We start from the raw sequence: 14943 nt of genomic DNA, 5'->3' as shown, positions 1-14943 counted from the left end.
GCACCAGTTGATTGTAAGTGGTTTGTAAATCTATGTCCAATGTAAAATGTGCTCTAAGCTGGACCTAAAAATTATATATGTTGCACCACCTGGGCGTAAACACTAATACGAGCTATGCCTAGGCGTTGATTCTACACCTTGTAGGGAGCAGGCGTGTGGTGTTAAATTGGAATCTTCATCATGATATGCACAGAAAATAATAAATCTATATTTTCGAAAGGATGCGAGTCTCGTGTTCATATTTCATAAACTCCGTGGGCTTTTGAGCACGAGTCATTAGCAAAATAATACACTTCATTTATGCTACAAAATAGCAATGCCCGAATGTGTCTGATCAGATATTAGCAAACTAATAGAGGAGCTGCCTCCACTTATTTGCCCAGCCAGAGATCAAATAACAGTGAATCAAAATTACATTGATTAAAAGACAAGGGCTTTTAGTCTGGGATATAGCCTGGGCTACTATGTGAGTGAAGAGAAATATAATCACACCTTATACGCTAGCTTAGGCTATAACATTCTTGCAAAATGTCCTGATAACACTGTTAGACAAACAAATTAGACGAGTCCACAGGCTTGTTTCAAAGCAGCGTTATAACGCTGTCCCAATCATAGCGGTGCTGAAATTATAGTTGACCACACACGGCTATTGCTTCAGTAGAATGGCGCCGGAGAAGATGGCTGATGTTTTATGTGCTCCTAACCGACTGTGCTATTTTGTTAGTTTTTTGCATTTTTTGTAACTTGTTTTGTACATAATGTTGCTGCTACCGTCTCTTATGACTGAAAATCAAGATCAAGATTATCCTACCGAGGGGACATTAAAAACTGTAATATCTTATGTTTCACTGAGTCGTGACTAGACGACGGTGGGTAAAATATAGAGCTGGCGCGATTTTCCATGCACCGGCAGGACAGAGAAGCTATGTCTGGTAAGACGAGGGGTGGGGGTGTGTCTACTTGTCAATAACAGCTGGTGCGCAATGTCTAATACTAAAGAAGTCTTGAGTACCTTATGATAAGCTGTAGACCACACTATCTACCAATCGTTCTCATCTATATTATTCCTAGCCATCTATTTACCACCACAAACCGATGCTGGCACTAAGACCGCACTCAACAAACTGTATAAGGCAATAAGCAGACAAGAAAATGCTCATCCAGAAGAGGTGCTCCTAGTGGCCGGGGACTTGAATGCAGGAAAACAAATCAGGAACCAGAGGGAAAAAAACTCTAGACCACCTTTTCTCCATACACAGAGATTCATACAAAGCTCTACCCCTGCCCTCCATTTGGCAAGTCTGACCATAATTATATCCTCCTGATTCCTGCTTACAAGCAAAAACTAAACCAGGAAGTACCAGTGACTCGCTCAATATGGTAGTGGTCAGATGACGTGGATGCTTCGCTACATGACTGGTTTGCTAACACAGACTGGAATATGTTCCGGAATTCATCCAGTGGCATTGAGGAGTATACCACCTCAGTCATCGGCTTCATCAATAAGTGCATCGACGACGTCGTCCCCTCAGAGACCGTACCAGAATCCATGGAGTACATTTACAAAGCCGCTGAGTACATTTACAAAGTCGGATTACCAGGACATGTACTCAAAGCATGCATGGACCAACTGGCAAGTGTCTTCACTGACATTTTCAAACCCTGCCTTAGACCCACTCCAATTTGTATATCGCCCCAACAGATCCACCGATGATGCAATCTTAATCGCACTCCACACTGCCCTTTCCCACCTGGACAAAGGGAACACCTATGTGACAATGCTGCTCATTGACTACAGCTCAGTGTTCAAAACCATAGTGCCCACGAAGCTCATCACTAAGCTAATGACCCTGGGTCTAAACACCTCCCTCTGCAACTGGATCCTGGACTTCCTGACGGGCCGCCCCCAGGTGGTAAGGGTAGGCAACAAGACGTCTGCCACGCTGATCCTCAACACTGGGGCCCCGTCAGAGGTGTGTACTGATCACCGACAACGATGAGACAGCCTATAGGGAGGAGGTCAGAGATCCGGCAGTGTGGTGCCAAGGACAATAACCTCTCCCTCCAGTGTGAGCAAGACAAAGGAGCTGATCATGGACTACAGAAAAAGGCGAGACGAACAGGCCCCCATTAACATCGACGGGGCTGTAGTGGAGCGGGTCGAGTGTTTTCAAGTTTCTTGATGTCCACATCACCAACAGACTATTATGGTCAAAACACATCAAGACAGTCGTTAAGAGGGCACGAACAACACCTTTCCCCCCCTCAGGAGAATGAAAATGAGTCATGGGTCTCCAGATCCTCAAGTTCTACAGCTGCACCATCAAGAGCCTGGTATGGCAACTGCTCGGCATCTTGACCATAAGGCGCTACAGAGGGTAGTGCGTACGGCCCAGTACATCACTGGGGCCAAGCTTCCTGCCATCCAGGACCTATATACTAGGCAGTGTCAGGAAAGCCCAAAAAATGGTCAGCGACTCCAGTCACCCAAGTCATAGACAGTTTTCTCTGCTACCGCACGGCAAGCGGTACTGGAGCGCCAAGTCTAGTCCTTAACAGCTTCTACCCCCAAGCCATAAGACTGCTGAACAATTAATCAAATGGCCACCGGACTATTTACGTTGACCTCCCCCATTTGTTTTGTACACTGCTGCTACTCGCTGTTTATTATCTATGCATAGTTACTTCATCCCTAGCTCCCACCACACATTGACTCTACCGGCACTCCCTGGATATAGCCTTGATATTTTGTTACTTTTTATTCTTTTTTACTTTAGTTTATTTGGTAAATATTTTCTTAACTCTTTCTTGAACAGCACTGTTGGTTATGGGCTTGTAAGTTAAGAATTTCACGGTAAGGTTGTGTACACTTGTTGTATTCGGCTCGTGACAAAGTTAGATTTGAAAGTATTTAAAACGTTTGGATGACTAAGAGTTTCATTTAAGCAACAATATGATAAATTGCATTTGTGTACTTTATTGCAATATTTTCGTCATTCATTTCCACAGTAATTATTGATTGATTAATCCAGTTGTGGTTAAGAAAACGTACATGCGTAGCATTGGGCTTTGCAAAGTGATGGAACATGCCTCGTGAAGTTTATATGGTAAGGATGGTAACAGCCTAGTAATGGGCGCTGCCTAGCAACCATCATTATGAAGCATCAAATCTCATGAACGTGCATTGCTTACGCCGGAATTAGCTATGACTAGTCATATTTTTGGTTGGTTGGTGCAATGGATGTAAATTCTGATCCCAAAGTCGGAACCTCAACACCCGACCAAGCATGTAAGACTAGCTTTTTTATGCCCAACTGGTGCAACCATCCCCAGGGTTGTAGGTTAAAGTATATCTCACTGTCAATGTTGAGAGTAGAGGTCGACCGATTTAATCGGAATGGCCGATTTTAATTAGGGCCGATATCAAGTATTCATAACAATTGGAAATCTGTCTTTTTGTTCGCCGATTTTAATTTTTGTATTTTTTATATATACCTTTATTTAACTAGGCAAGTCAGTTAAGAACATATTCTTATTTTCAATGACTGCCTAGGAACGGTGGGTTAATTGCCTCGTTCAGGGGCAGAACGACAGATTTTCACCTTGTCAGCTCGGGGGATCCAATCTTGCAACCTTACAGTTAACTAGTCCAACGCAATAACGACCTGCCTCTCTCTCGTTGCACTCCACAAGGAGACTGACTGCCTGTTACACGAATGCAGTAAGCCAAGGTAAATTGCTAGCTAGCATTAAACGTATCTTATAAAAAACAATCAATCATAATCACTAGTTAACTACACATGGTTGATGCTAGACAATATCTAGTAATATCGTGTCCTGCGTTGCATATAATCTGACTGAGCGGTGGTAGGCAGAAGCAGGCGCATAAACGTTCATTCAAACAGCACTTTCGTGCGTTTTGCCAGCAGCTCTTCGTTGTGCGTCAAGCATTGCGCTGTTTATGACTTCAAGCCTATCAACTTCCGAGAAGAGGCTGGTGTAATCGAAGTGAAATGGCTCGCTAGTTAGCGCGCGCTAATAGCGTTTCAAACATCACTCGCTCTGAGCCTTCTAGTAGTTGTTCCCCTTACTCTGCATGGGTAACGCTGCTTCGATGGTCGCTGTTGTGTTGCTGGTTCGAGTCCAGGGAGGAGCGAAGAGAGGGACGGAAGCTATACTGTTACACTGGCAATATTAAAATGCCTATAAGAACATCTAATAGTCAAAGGTTAATGAAATACAAATGGTATAGAGGGAAATAGTCCTATAATTCCTATAATAACTATAACCTAAAACTTCTTACCTGGGAATATTGAAGACTCATGTTAAAAGGAACCACCAGCTTTCATATGTTCTCATGTTCTGAGCAAGGAACTGAAACGTTAGCTTTCTTACATAGCACATATTGTACTTTTACTTTCTTCTCCAACACTTTGTTTTTGCATTATTTAAACCAAATTGAACAATTCAACATGTTTCATTATTTACTTTTTTTTTAGGCGAAATTGATTTTATTGATATATTATATTAAGTTAAAATAAGTGTTCATTCAGTATTGTTGTAATTGTCATTATTACAAATAAAAAAATACAAATCGTCCGATTTAATCAGTATCTGCTTTTTTGGTCCTCCAATAATCGGTATCGGCGTTGAAAAATCATAATCGTTCGCCCTCTAGTTGAGAGAACTGTAAGTTTCTCTCCCATTAATCATGAATGTGACCCTGGTCTTATACACCTATAGTAAAGTCTTTGTCAGTGCTTGGCACTCCTGAAATAACAGGTTTAAGCCCACAGTGCCTTCAGAAAGTATTCACACCTCTTGACTTTTTAAAACATTTTGTTGTTACAAAGTGGGATTAAAATGAATGATTTTTTTTTGTCAACGAGCTACACAAAATACTCGGTCAAAGTGGAAGAGAAATTATAACATTTGTGAAAAATAAAACTATCTTCATTAGATAAGTATTCACACCCCTGAGTCAATACATGTTAGAATCATCTTTGGCAGCAATTACAGCTGTGAATCTTTCTGGGTAAGTCTCTAAGAGATTTGCACTCCTGGATTGTACAATATTTGCACAGTCTTAAATAAACAATTATTCAAGCAGCATACCACCCTGCATCCAACTGCTGGCTTGCTTCTGAAGCTAAGCAGGGTTGGTCCTGGTCAGTCCCTGGATGGGAGACCAGATGCTGCTGGAAGTGGTGTTGGAGGGCCAGTAGGAGGCACCCTTTCCTCTGGTCTAAAATAAATATCCCAATGCCTCAGGGCAGTGATTGGGGACATTGCCCTGTGTAGGGTGACGTCTTTTGGATGGGACATTAAACGGGTGTCCTGACTCTGTGGTCACTAAAGATCCCATGGCACTTTACATTTACATTACATTTAAGTCATTTAGCAGACGCTCTTATCCAGAGCGACTTACACTTATCGTAAGAGTAGGGATGTTAACCCCGGTGTCCTGGCCATCATACCATCATGGCCACCTAATCATCCCCAGCTTACAATTAGCTCATTCATCCCCCCTCCATCCCCCCTTCTCAGACAACTTTCCTGGTAAAATAAGGCTACCGTCCTGGTAGCCATTTGATGTTCAGGAGTCTTATTGCTTGGTGGTAAAATCTGTTGAGAAGCCTTTTGGTCCTAGACTTGGCGCTCCGGTACCGCCTGACATGCGGTAGCAGAGAGGACAGTCTATGACTGGGGTGGCTGAGGTCTTGACAATTTTTAGGGCCTTCTTCTGACACGGTCGGAGGCCGAGCTGTTGCTGTACCAGGCAGTGACGCAATCAGTCAGGATGCTGTTGCAGCTGTAGAACCTTTTGAGGATCTGAGGAGCCATGCCAAATCTTTTCAGTCTCCTGAGGGGGAATAGGTTTTGTGGTGCCCTCTTCACAACTGTCTTGATGTGTTTGGACCGTTCTAGTTTGTTGGTGATGTGGACACCAAGGAACTTGAAGCTCTCAACCTGTTCCACTACAGCCCCGTCGATGAAAATGGGGGAGTGCTCGGTCCTCCTTTTCCTGTAGTCCACAATCATCTCGTTTGTCTTGATTACATTGAGGGATAGGCTGTTATTCTCCACCACCCGGCCAGCCCTCTGAACTCCTCCCTATAGGCTGTCTCGTTGTTGTCTGTGATCAGGCCTACCACTGTTGTCGTCTGCAAACTTAATGATGGTGTTGGAGTCGTGCCTGGCCATGCAGTCGTGGGTGAACAGGGAGTACAAGAGGGGACTGAGCACGCACCATGAGGCTCCAGTGTTGAGGATCAGCGTGGCAGATGTGTTGCTACTTACTCTCACCACCTGGGGGCGGCCTGCCAGGAAGTCCACGATCCAGTTGCTTTTTGAGGTGTTTTAGTCCCAGGTTTCTTAGCTTAATGATGAGCTTTGAGGGTAATATGGTATTGAATGCTGAGCTATAGTCAATTAATAGGATTCTCACGTAGGTGTTCCTTTTGTCCAGGTGGGAAAGGGCAGTGTGGAGTTCAATAGAGATTGCATCATCTGTGGATCTGCAAATTGGAGATGGTCTAGGGCATGGGTGTCAAACTCTGGCCCGTGGGCCAAATTTGGCCCGCGGGGTAATTATATTTGGCCCGCGAGACAATACCAAATTACTACTAGAGCTGGCCCGCCGGTATTATACAGCGCATTCACCACTAATACTACGAATCCCATAATGCTCTGCTGTTTTCGCGCGCCAATCAGGACAGGACCCAGAAACGCTCTCTCCTCTGTGACAGTAGTCATAGCAACATAGACGCTACAACTGTCAGCGAGCTAACCCTTCCCAAAAATGGCGAAAAGAAAGGCAGAAAACAGGAGCTTTCTGGACAAGTGGGAGGCAGAATATCTGTTTACATATGTAAAAGACAAACCTGTTTGTCTTGTTTGTGGAGTCAACGTGGCTGTAAGTAAGGAGTACAACATTAGACGACACTATGAAACGAAACACCACGACAAATACAAGGACCCGGACATGACTCAAAGGAGCCAGAAAGTAGAGGAGATGAAAAGAAGTTTGGTTTCACAACAGAATATGTTTAAAAAAGCCACATCACAAAGCGAGGCTGCTGTAAAGGCTAGTTATATAGTGGCAGCAGAGATCGCAAAATCAGCCCGGCCCTTTAATGAGGGAGAGTTCATGAAAAAGTGCATGATGAAGGTTTGTGACCTCGTATGCCCAGAGAAAAAACAAGCATTTTCAAACGTGAGCCTGAGCAGGAACACAGTAGCTGATCACACATGTGATCTTGCCACCAATCTGTATGACCAGCTGATGGAAAAGGGAAAAGATTTTGTTGCGTTCTCCCTCGCTGTGGATGAGAACTGCGACGCATCTGATACTGCTCAGCTGTCAGTCTTCATCCGTGGAGTGGACTCAAATCTGTGTGTTACGGAGGAGCTATTAGGATTCAAATCAATGCATGGCACAACCACAGGAAAGGAAATCTTTGAGGAGGTTTCCAAATGTGTAACTGAAATAAAGCTGCCGTGGGATAAACTCGTTGGATTAACGACAGATGGTGCGCCAGCGATGTGCGGTAAAAGGAGTGGACTGGTGGGCATGGTTCGGGAGAAGATGCGGGAAGAGAACTGTGCAGGTGAGCTAACTGTTTACCACTGCATCATACATCAGGAAGCACTGTGTGCCAAAACCCTAAAGATGGAATATGTTATGACCACAGTAACACAGGTAGTTAACTTTATAAGAGCCAAAGGTCTAAATCACCCCCAGTTTAAATCTTTTCTGGAGGAGTGTGGTTCGGAATACGCAGACACAGAGGTGAGATGGCTAAGCAGAGGAAAAGTACTGAACAGATGTTTCGAGCTGCGTGAGGAAATATGTCAATTCCTGGAAACCAAAGGGAAGGATACAGCAGAGCTCCGGGAGCAAAAGTTCCTGTGTGAGCTGGCCTTTCTCTGTGACATCTCGAGCCATCTCGATGCGCTGAACCTGCAGCTTCAGGGGCGGGGCGCATCATCACAGACATGTACGCTGCAGTGAGGGCCTTCAAAACTAAACTGTGCCTGTGGGAGAATCAGATGCTGCAAGGAAACCCTTGCCATTTTCCCTGCTGCCAATCCATAAAAGCGCAGATCTCTACCGCCGTGTTCCCATGCGCACAGTTTGCTGAAAAACTCAGTGTTCTTGCCGCTGAGTTTAGCCGGCGATTTGCCGACTTCGATGCCCAGAAATGCAAGTTTGAACTGCTTAGTAATCCCTTCGCAGTTGATGTGGAAAATGCACCAACCAACATCCAAATGGAGCTGATTGAACTCCAGTGCAACGACTCGCTGAAGTCAAAGTATGATGCTGTGGGCGCCGCACAGTTTCCACGGTTCATCCCTGACACAATGCCTCAGCTCCGCACCCAAGCTGCTCAGATGCTCTCCATGTTCGGCAGCACTTATCTATGCGAGCAACTTTTCTCCTCGATGAAGATGACCAAAACAACTCACAGGAGACGTCTGACTGATGAACATCTTCGCTCGATACTGAGGATTTCTTCAGCTCAGAGCTTGAGCCCAGACATTGATGAACTAGCATCCAAGAAGAGATGCCAGGTATCTGGCTTGGGCACATCAGATTAGACCAGTGTGCAATAATTAACGTTTTCTTTATGCACTTTTTCTTGCTACAAGGCATGGGCTTGAATGGTTGATTGATTTATTATCATTTTATTTGTAAAATTATTAGCCAGTGGAAAAAGTTTATTTTGGTATTTAAATCAGAAGGCTGCAAATAGAAAAGAGGCATACAATTTTTATTTAAATTTTATTTATTTAATAAATTAATGCCATTGATGAGTTTTTTCATTTGAAATTCGATTTTGCATGTCTCCACTATTAAATTATATATTGTATGGTAATAAGCGATGCTTGTTCCATATTCAATGTTAAAGCAAAACTTGTTTGGGTCCATATTAAAAGGTTAATTTGTTCAATGTTGGCCCGTGACTTTGTTCAGGTTTTACATTTTGGCCCACTGGGTTTTTGAGTTTGACACCCCTGGTCTAGGGTTTCTGGGATAATGGTGTTAATGTGAGCCATGACCAGCCTTTCAAAGCACTTCAAGGCTACGGATGTGAGTGTAGTCATTTAGGGAGGTTACCTTAGTGCTCTTGGGCACAGGGACTATGGTGGTCTGCTTGAAACATGTTGGTATTACAGACTCAATCAGGGACATGTTGAAAATGTCAGTGAAGACACTTGCCAGTTGGTCAGCACATGTCCGGAGCACACGTCTTGGTAATCCGTCTGGGCCAGCGGCCTTGTGAATGTTGCCCCATTTTAAAGGTCTTACTCACATTGGCTACGGAGAGCGTGATCACACAGTCGTCTTGAACAGCTGATGTTCTCATGCATGCGTCAGTGTTGCCTGCCTCGAAGCGAGCATAGAAGCGTGCATCCCTTTGTAGTCTTTAATAGTTTGCAAGCCCTGCCACAACCGACGAGCTTTGGAGCCGGTGTAGTACGATTCAACCGTAGTCCTGTATTGGCGCTTTGCCTGTTTGATGATTAGTCAGAGGGCATAGGGGGATTTCTTATAAGCTTCCGGGTTAGAGTCCTGCTCCTTGAAAGCGGCAGCTCTTTCCTTTAGCTCGGTGTGGATGTTGCCTGTAATCCATGGCTTTTAGTTGGGGTATGTACGTACAGCCTCAATGCACTTATTGATAAAGCCAGTGACTGATGTGGTGTACTCCTGAATGCCATCGGAAGAATCCCAGAACATATTCAGGTCTGTATTAGCAAAACAGTCCTGTAGTTTGGCATCTGCTTCATTTGACCACTTTTTTTATAGACTGATTCACTTGTGCTTTCTGCATGAATTTTTGTTTGTAAGCAGGAATCGGGTGCATAGAATTATGGTCAGATTTGCCAAATGGAGGGCGCGGGAGGGGTTTGTACGTGTCTCTGTGTGGAGTAAAGGTGAACCATAATTATTTTTGGTTGCGCATTTAACATGCTAATAGAAATTGGCGACAACTGTTTTAAGTTTCCCTGCATTTAAGTCCCCGGCCACTAGGAGCGCCGCCTCTGGGTGAGCGGTTTCCTGTTCGCTTTTTCCTTATACAGCTGACTCCGTGCGGTCTTAGTGCCAGCTTCCCTCTGTGGTGGTAAATAAACAGCCACTAATTTTTTTATAAACTCTCTTGGAAAATAGTGTGGTCTGCAACTTATCATGAGATACTCTCCTCCAGGTGAGCAAAATCTAGAGACTTCCTTAGATTTCGTGTACCCCTTCCCCTGTGTGCTGTTCTATCTAGCCGGTGCAGCGTATACCCCGCCAGCTGAATGTTTTCCATGTTGTCATTCAGCCACAATTCGGTGAAACATAAGATATTACAGTTTTTGATGTTCCGTTGGTAGGATATTTGTGATCATACCTCGTCTAATTGTTCAATGATTGTACGTTGGCAAGTAATATTGATGGTAATGGCAGATTTCCTACTCGCCGTTGGGGAATCTTACGTGGCACCCCACCCTGTGTCCTCTATACCTGCGTCTCTTTCTCTTGCCAATGACAGGGATTTCGGCCTTGTCGGGTGTCTGAAGTACATCCTGTGCGTCCTGCTTGTTGAAGAAAAAAATCTTTGTCTAAACCGAGGTGAGTGATCGCTGTCCTGATATCCAGAAGCTCTTTTTTTTGCCAAGAGTATGGTGGCGGAAACATTGTGTAAAGTAAGTTGCGAAAAAACCCACATGCCACAAATAGTTAGGTGCCCGTAACACGTCTGCCATGTCTTCCGGTGTCATCTTGGAAAGCTCAGGACATAAAGTTAATTTCTTTGACACATTTTTTGCAGCTGTACTTTAGTGCCTTATTATAAACAGGATACATGTTTTGGAATATTTTTTATTCTGTACAGGCTTCCTTCTTTTCACTGTTTTTTAGGTTAATAATTGTGGACTAACTACAATGTTGTTGATCCATCCTCAGTTTTCTCCTATCACAGGCATGAAACTAACAATTTTCTACAAATCAAATTGTATATTTCACATGCTTATTAAACAACAGGTGTAGACTAACAGTGAAATGCTTACTTACTTCACAACATTTAAAAATAAATTAAAAATAACAAGGAATAAATAAAAAAGCTCTTTTCGGTCGGTCTGACAACTTAGTTTGGAAGGACGCCTGTATCTTTGTAGTGACTGGGTGTATTGATACACCATCCAAAGTGTAATGACTTCACTATGCTCAAAAGGATCTACCAATAGTAGCCCTTCTTGGCGAGGCATTGGTAAATATCACTGGTCTTGTGGTTGAATCTGTTTGAAATTCGCTGCTCGACTAAGGGACGTACAGAGATGGTATTGATTTCAAAAATCATGTTAAACACTTATTGCACACAGTGAGTTCATGCAACTTATTGTGTGACTTGTTAAGTGCAATATTACTCCTGAACTTTAGGCTTGCCATAACAGGGGTTGAATACTTGTTGACTCAAGCTTTTCATGTTTAATTCATTTGTAAAACGTTCTAAAAACATTACCCGAATTCAAAGTGGAATTATGTATGTAGGCCAGTGATGCAAAATCTCAATTTAATCCATTTTAAATTCAGGCTGTAACACAACAATGTGGAAAAAGTCCAGGGGTGAAAATACTTTCTGAAGGCACTGTATATGTTATCCTCCTGACACTTAAGACAATAGGCAGCAGTGTGCTGTGGGTGTTTTCTTGAAAAACTCATTCTTGAAACAATTCTGCTGCGGATAGACAATGTTTTCCATCTCTAATATGTGGGTGAAGGAAGCTCTGTTGTAAGTGTTGTCACCAATAGTGCTGGATGATGTCAACCTTTGTCCTCATAAAACCTTGATTGACAATTTTTATTTTTTTACTCCGCTAAAACAACTGTTGGGCTGTTGCGTGATTTAAAAAAATAAAAAATACAGATCTCTATTGCGTGAAATTGCATGCTACTACTATACGAATCATGACGTTTTTTCAACACTTGTAACTGCCATTTCCTGCAATCTAGAGCAAAACGTTTTCTGAAATGGTAACAAATGAAGTAAAAATGTGTATATATACAGTGTACAACTTTAGTTTTTTTACAGAGTTGCGCAGGCAGTCCAAATGCCCCACCTGTTTTGAGCCCCTGTTTTGAGCCCCACTTATGTCCTGGAGTTGCGTTCCCATACCAAAACTAGACAGATAGCTAACAACTAATTCTTCAATAAAACTCCCAAGGCGTGACTTTTCTTGAATTACTATATTGTAAATGTTTGTTTTGAAACTGCAAAATACAGAAAATAATATACTTCAGTATTCGATTCACATCGACATACTGTAACTGTACGTTATACATTTTAAATTGAAGTTGCATAAATACAAAACACGTGCCAAGGTACCATGTATCTGGCATGATGCCAAACCAGATAGCTGGTTGCTAGTCATATGGTAATTGGCTAACTCCTTCGATTACTCTAATGTGCAACCACCTCTGTACAATAACAAAGCATATTACACTAGAAACAGTAACAAAAGCTCAGTATTGTAACGACCCTGGGTTTATAAGCGCGGAAATGGACTCTGCCGCATGAGCATGCTTTTGCGGCACAGTCGATAGCGCGCCGGACCTCGGGCTAGAAGGTCAAGGGTTCGAGACCTGCTCCCTGCCTGTTTCATTACAGTATGTTTTACAATTTGTTTACATGACGCACGAGCGAAGTAATACAGCTGACGGCATACATGAAAGACGAGGCAATTTGTGTGAGTAAATGCAAACAACTAACATTGGTAAGTAAGCAATTCTATCAATAACAAGATTATCATCACTAGCAATATGCTTTCATCGAATTTACAAACAAATATTTTCCGAGGCTGAAGCGTGACAAGAAATAACTGCACTGAAAGACCTGCACCGTAGAGTTGTTTTTAGCTGCTTTGCGTGCTGAACGACTACTCTACTTCCTGTTTCCGTACAGTCTTTCTAAGTACCAGAAAGCTCCACTAGGGGGCGATAAACACAAAGAAAATCCATCTAACCACTGTAATAAAATCAGCTGTTACCGTCTAACAGGAAGACAGCACACCCACCTTTTTTTTTTAGCTTTTTTTATGTGCCTGTTTTGCATGTTGCATTTTATTTTGACATATCAGTTTGCTAACAATGTAAAACAAATATTAATTGAGTAAAGCAGCTCCAAAATGCAGGTGTTTCAGCCTAGCTCAGTGCTTTCTGTGGTGGTGGGGCAGCCAGCTGAAAATTGGTGGTTGGTGGTGTTCTTTAGTTGCGCTGTGATTGGCTCAGTGTTCTGTCACTCAAGGGGACACTACGTCACTGCAAAGTTTAAGGGGAAATTCAAGCCCCTTGGGTGCTGCCATCTAGTTATATTAGAAGGGCCCATCCAAGAAGGCTCAAGGGCATTGGCCATAGATGACGTCAAATCACGTTTATATGTACCGAAGCTTTGATTGGACTGATCGTGTCAACATCATACTTTCAAAATCTTAGCTAACAAGTTAGCAGTCATCATCATGAATCAAGTTGACATCTACTGGAAAATCCATTTCAGTCCTTGTCATATGAAGAGAAAGTATAGATAAAATGTATTGGTGCTCATTGGCCATTGGACATAAACATTACACAAGTTGGAAATCGCAAATTCAACAATGAGTGGTTTGGAAGGAATCAGTGGCAACTGCAAGCTTTGCAAAGCAATCACCAGCCTGCTATTCAGTGGGGAGGGTGTGTGGTCCAAGTCTGGGTTTAAGGGTGTCCTTTTCCAAGCTTAAAAGGATAAACATTCAACATTGGCCTAGCTGTCAATACAGCATGACTTCTGCCGCGTTCGAAACAACTGGGAAATCTCAGACTTCAGTGAGTTCAAGTAAACTGGGAACTCGGGGGGGAACGAGCTCCGACTGGGAAAATAGGTTTTGAACTGTCATCCAACTCAGAATTCCAAATCGGGAACTATTTTTAGAGCTCCGATTTGAAGATCACTGACGTCATGATTCAACCTTGTTTTTTTTCCCAAGTTCCCAGTTGTCTTGAAAGCACCATAAATCCAGAGAATGCCAGAATTTGATGATACATTTTGATGACAAAATCTGTGCACAAGAAGGACTTTCGCGCCACCTTCATGTTCAAGTGAGCACAGCACAAAAATGTATGTTGTGTAATGATGTAATATGCCAAGCAATACTAAGTGTATGTTTTGTATTAAGCTGTTAGTATCCCATGTGCTTCACCCTAATAATTTGTTCCCTTTTCTCCTAAAAATGTAGCCTGCTGTTTGGACTTGGCGGTGCACATTTAGCCTATTTTATAGAAATGTCAATATTGAATATTGTAAGAGCTTTCATTGTCTGCGTTTATACCCCCTTTATTTATCATACGGTTCTGACTTGGTGTACAGGGAGAATACTGTAAGAATGGCCCATGTTTTGAATTCAAAAGTGCTGAACAAGTAGATAAATTGACTTTGTCTGTCCTTGCTCGCTCTTTAATATCTTAATCGAAATTATAGATTGACTCTTATCCGCTATGTTGTATCAGCTATGAACATTTTCATAAGTATTCAGACCCTTTACTCAGTACTTTGTTGTAGCATTTTGGCAGTGATTATTGTCTTGGTTATGACGCTGCAAACTTGGCACACCTGTATTTGGGGATTTTCTCCGTTGTTCTCTGCAGATCCTTTCATCGCTGCACAGCTATTTTCAGGTCTCTCCAGAGATGTTCGATTGGGTTCAAGTCCAGACTCTGGCTGTGCCACTCAAAGACATTGACTTTTCCTGAAGCCACTTCTGTGTTGTCTTGGCTGTGTGCTTAGGGTTGTTGTTCTGTTGGCTGGTGAACCTTTGCCTCAGTCTGAGGCCGTAACCTGCTCCAGAGCGCTTTTCATCAAGGATCTTTCTTTACTTTACTCTGTTCATCTTTCCCTCGATCCTGACTAGTCTCTCAGTCCCTGCCGC

General features: G+C 42.9%; 1 protein-coding gene across 1 annotated transcript in view; it reads left to right on the top strand.

The window, feature by feature from the left end:
• kif14 (kinesin family member 14) overlaps positions 1 to 14943 on the top strand; it is a 54442-nt gene that overhangs the window by 17730 nt on the left and 21769 nt on the right. The gene's annotated exons all lie outside the window — the stretch shown is intronic.

Source organism: Oncorhynchus nerka, linkage group LG24, assembly GCF_034236695.1.
Source record: "Oncorhynchus nerka isolate Pitt River linkage group LG24, Oner_Uvic_2.0, whole genome shotgun sequence".
NCBI classification, from domain to species: Eukaryota; Metazoa; Chordata; class Actinopteri; order Salmoniformes; family Salmonidae; genus Oncorhynchus; species Oncorhynchus nerka.
The sequence above is the reverse complement of the archived record's forward strand: the minus strand, read 5'-3'. Positions and strand labels throughout refer to the sequence as shown.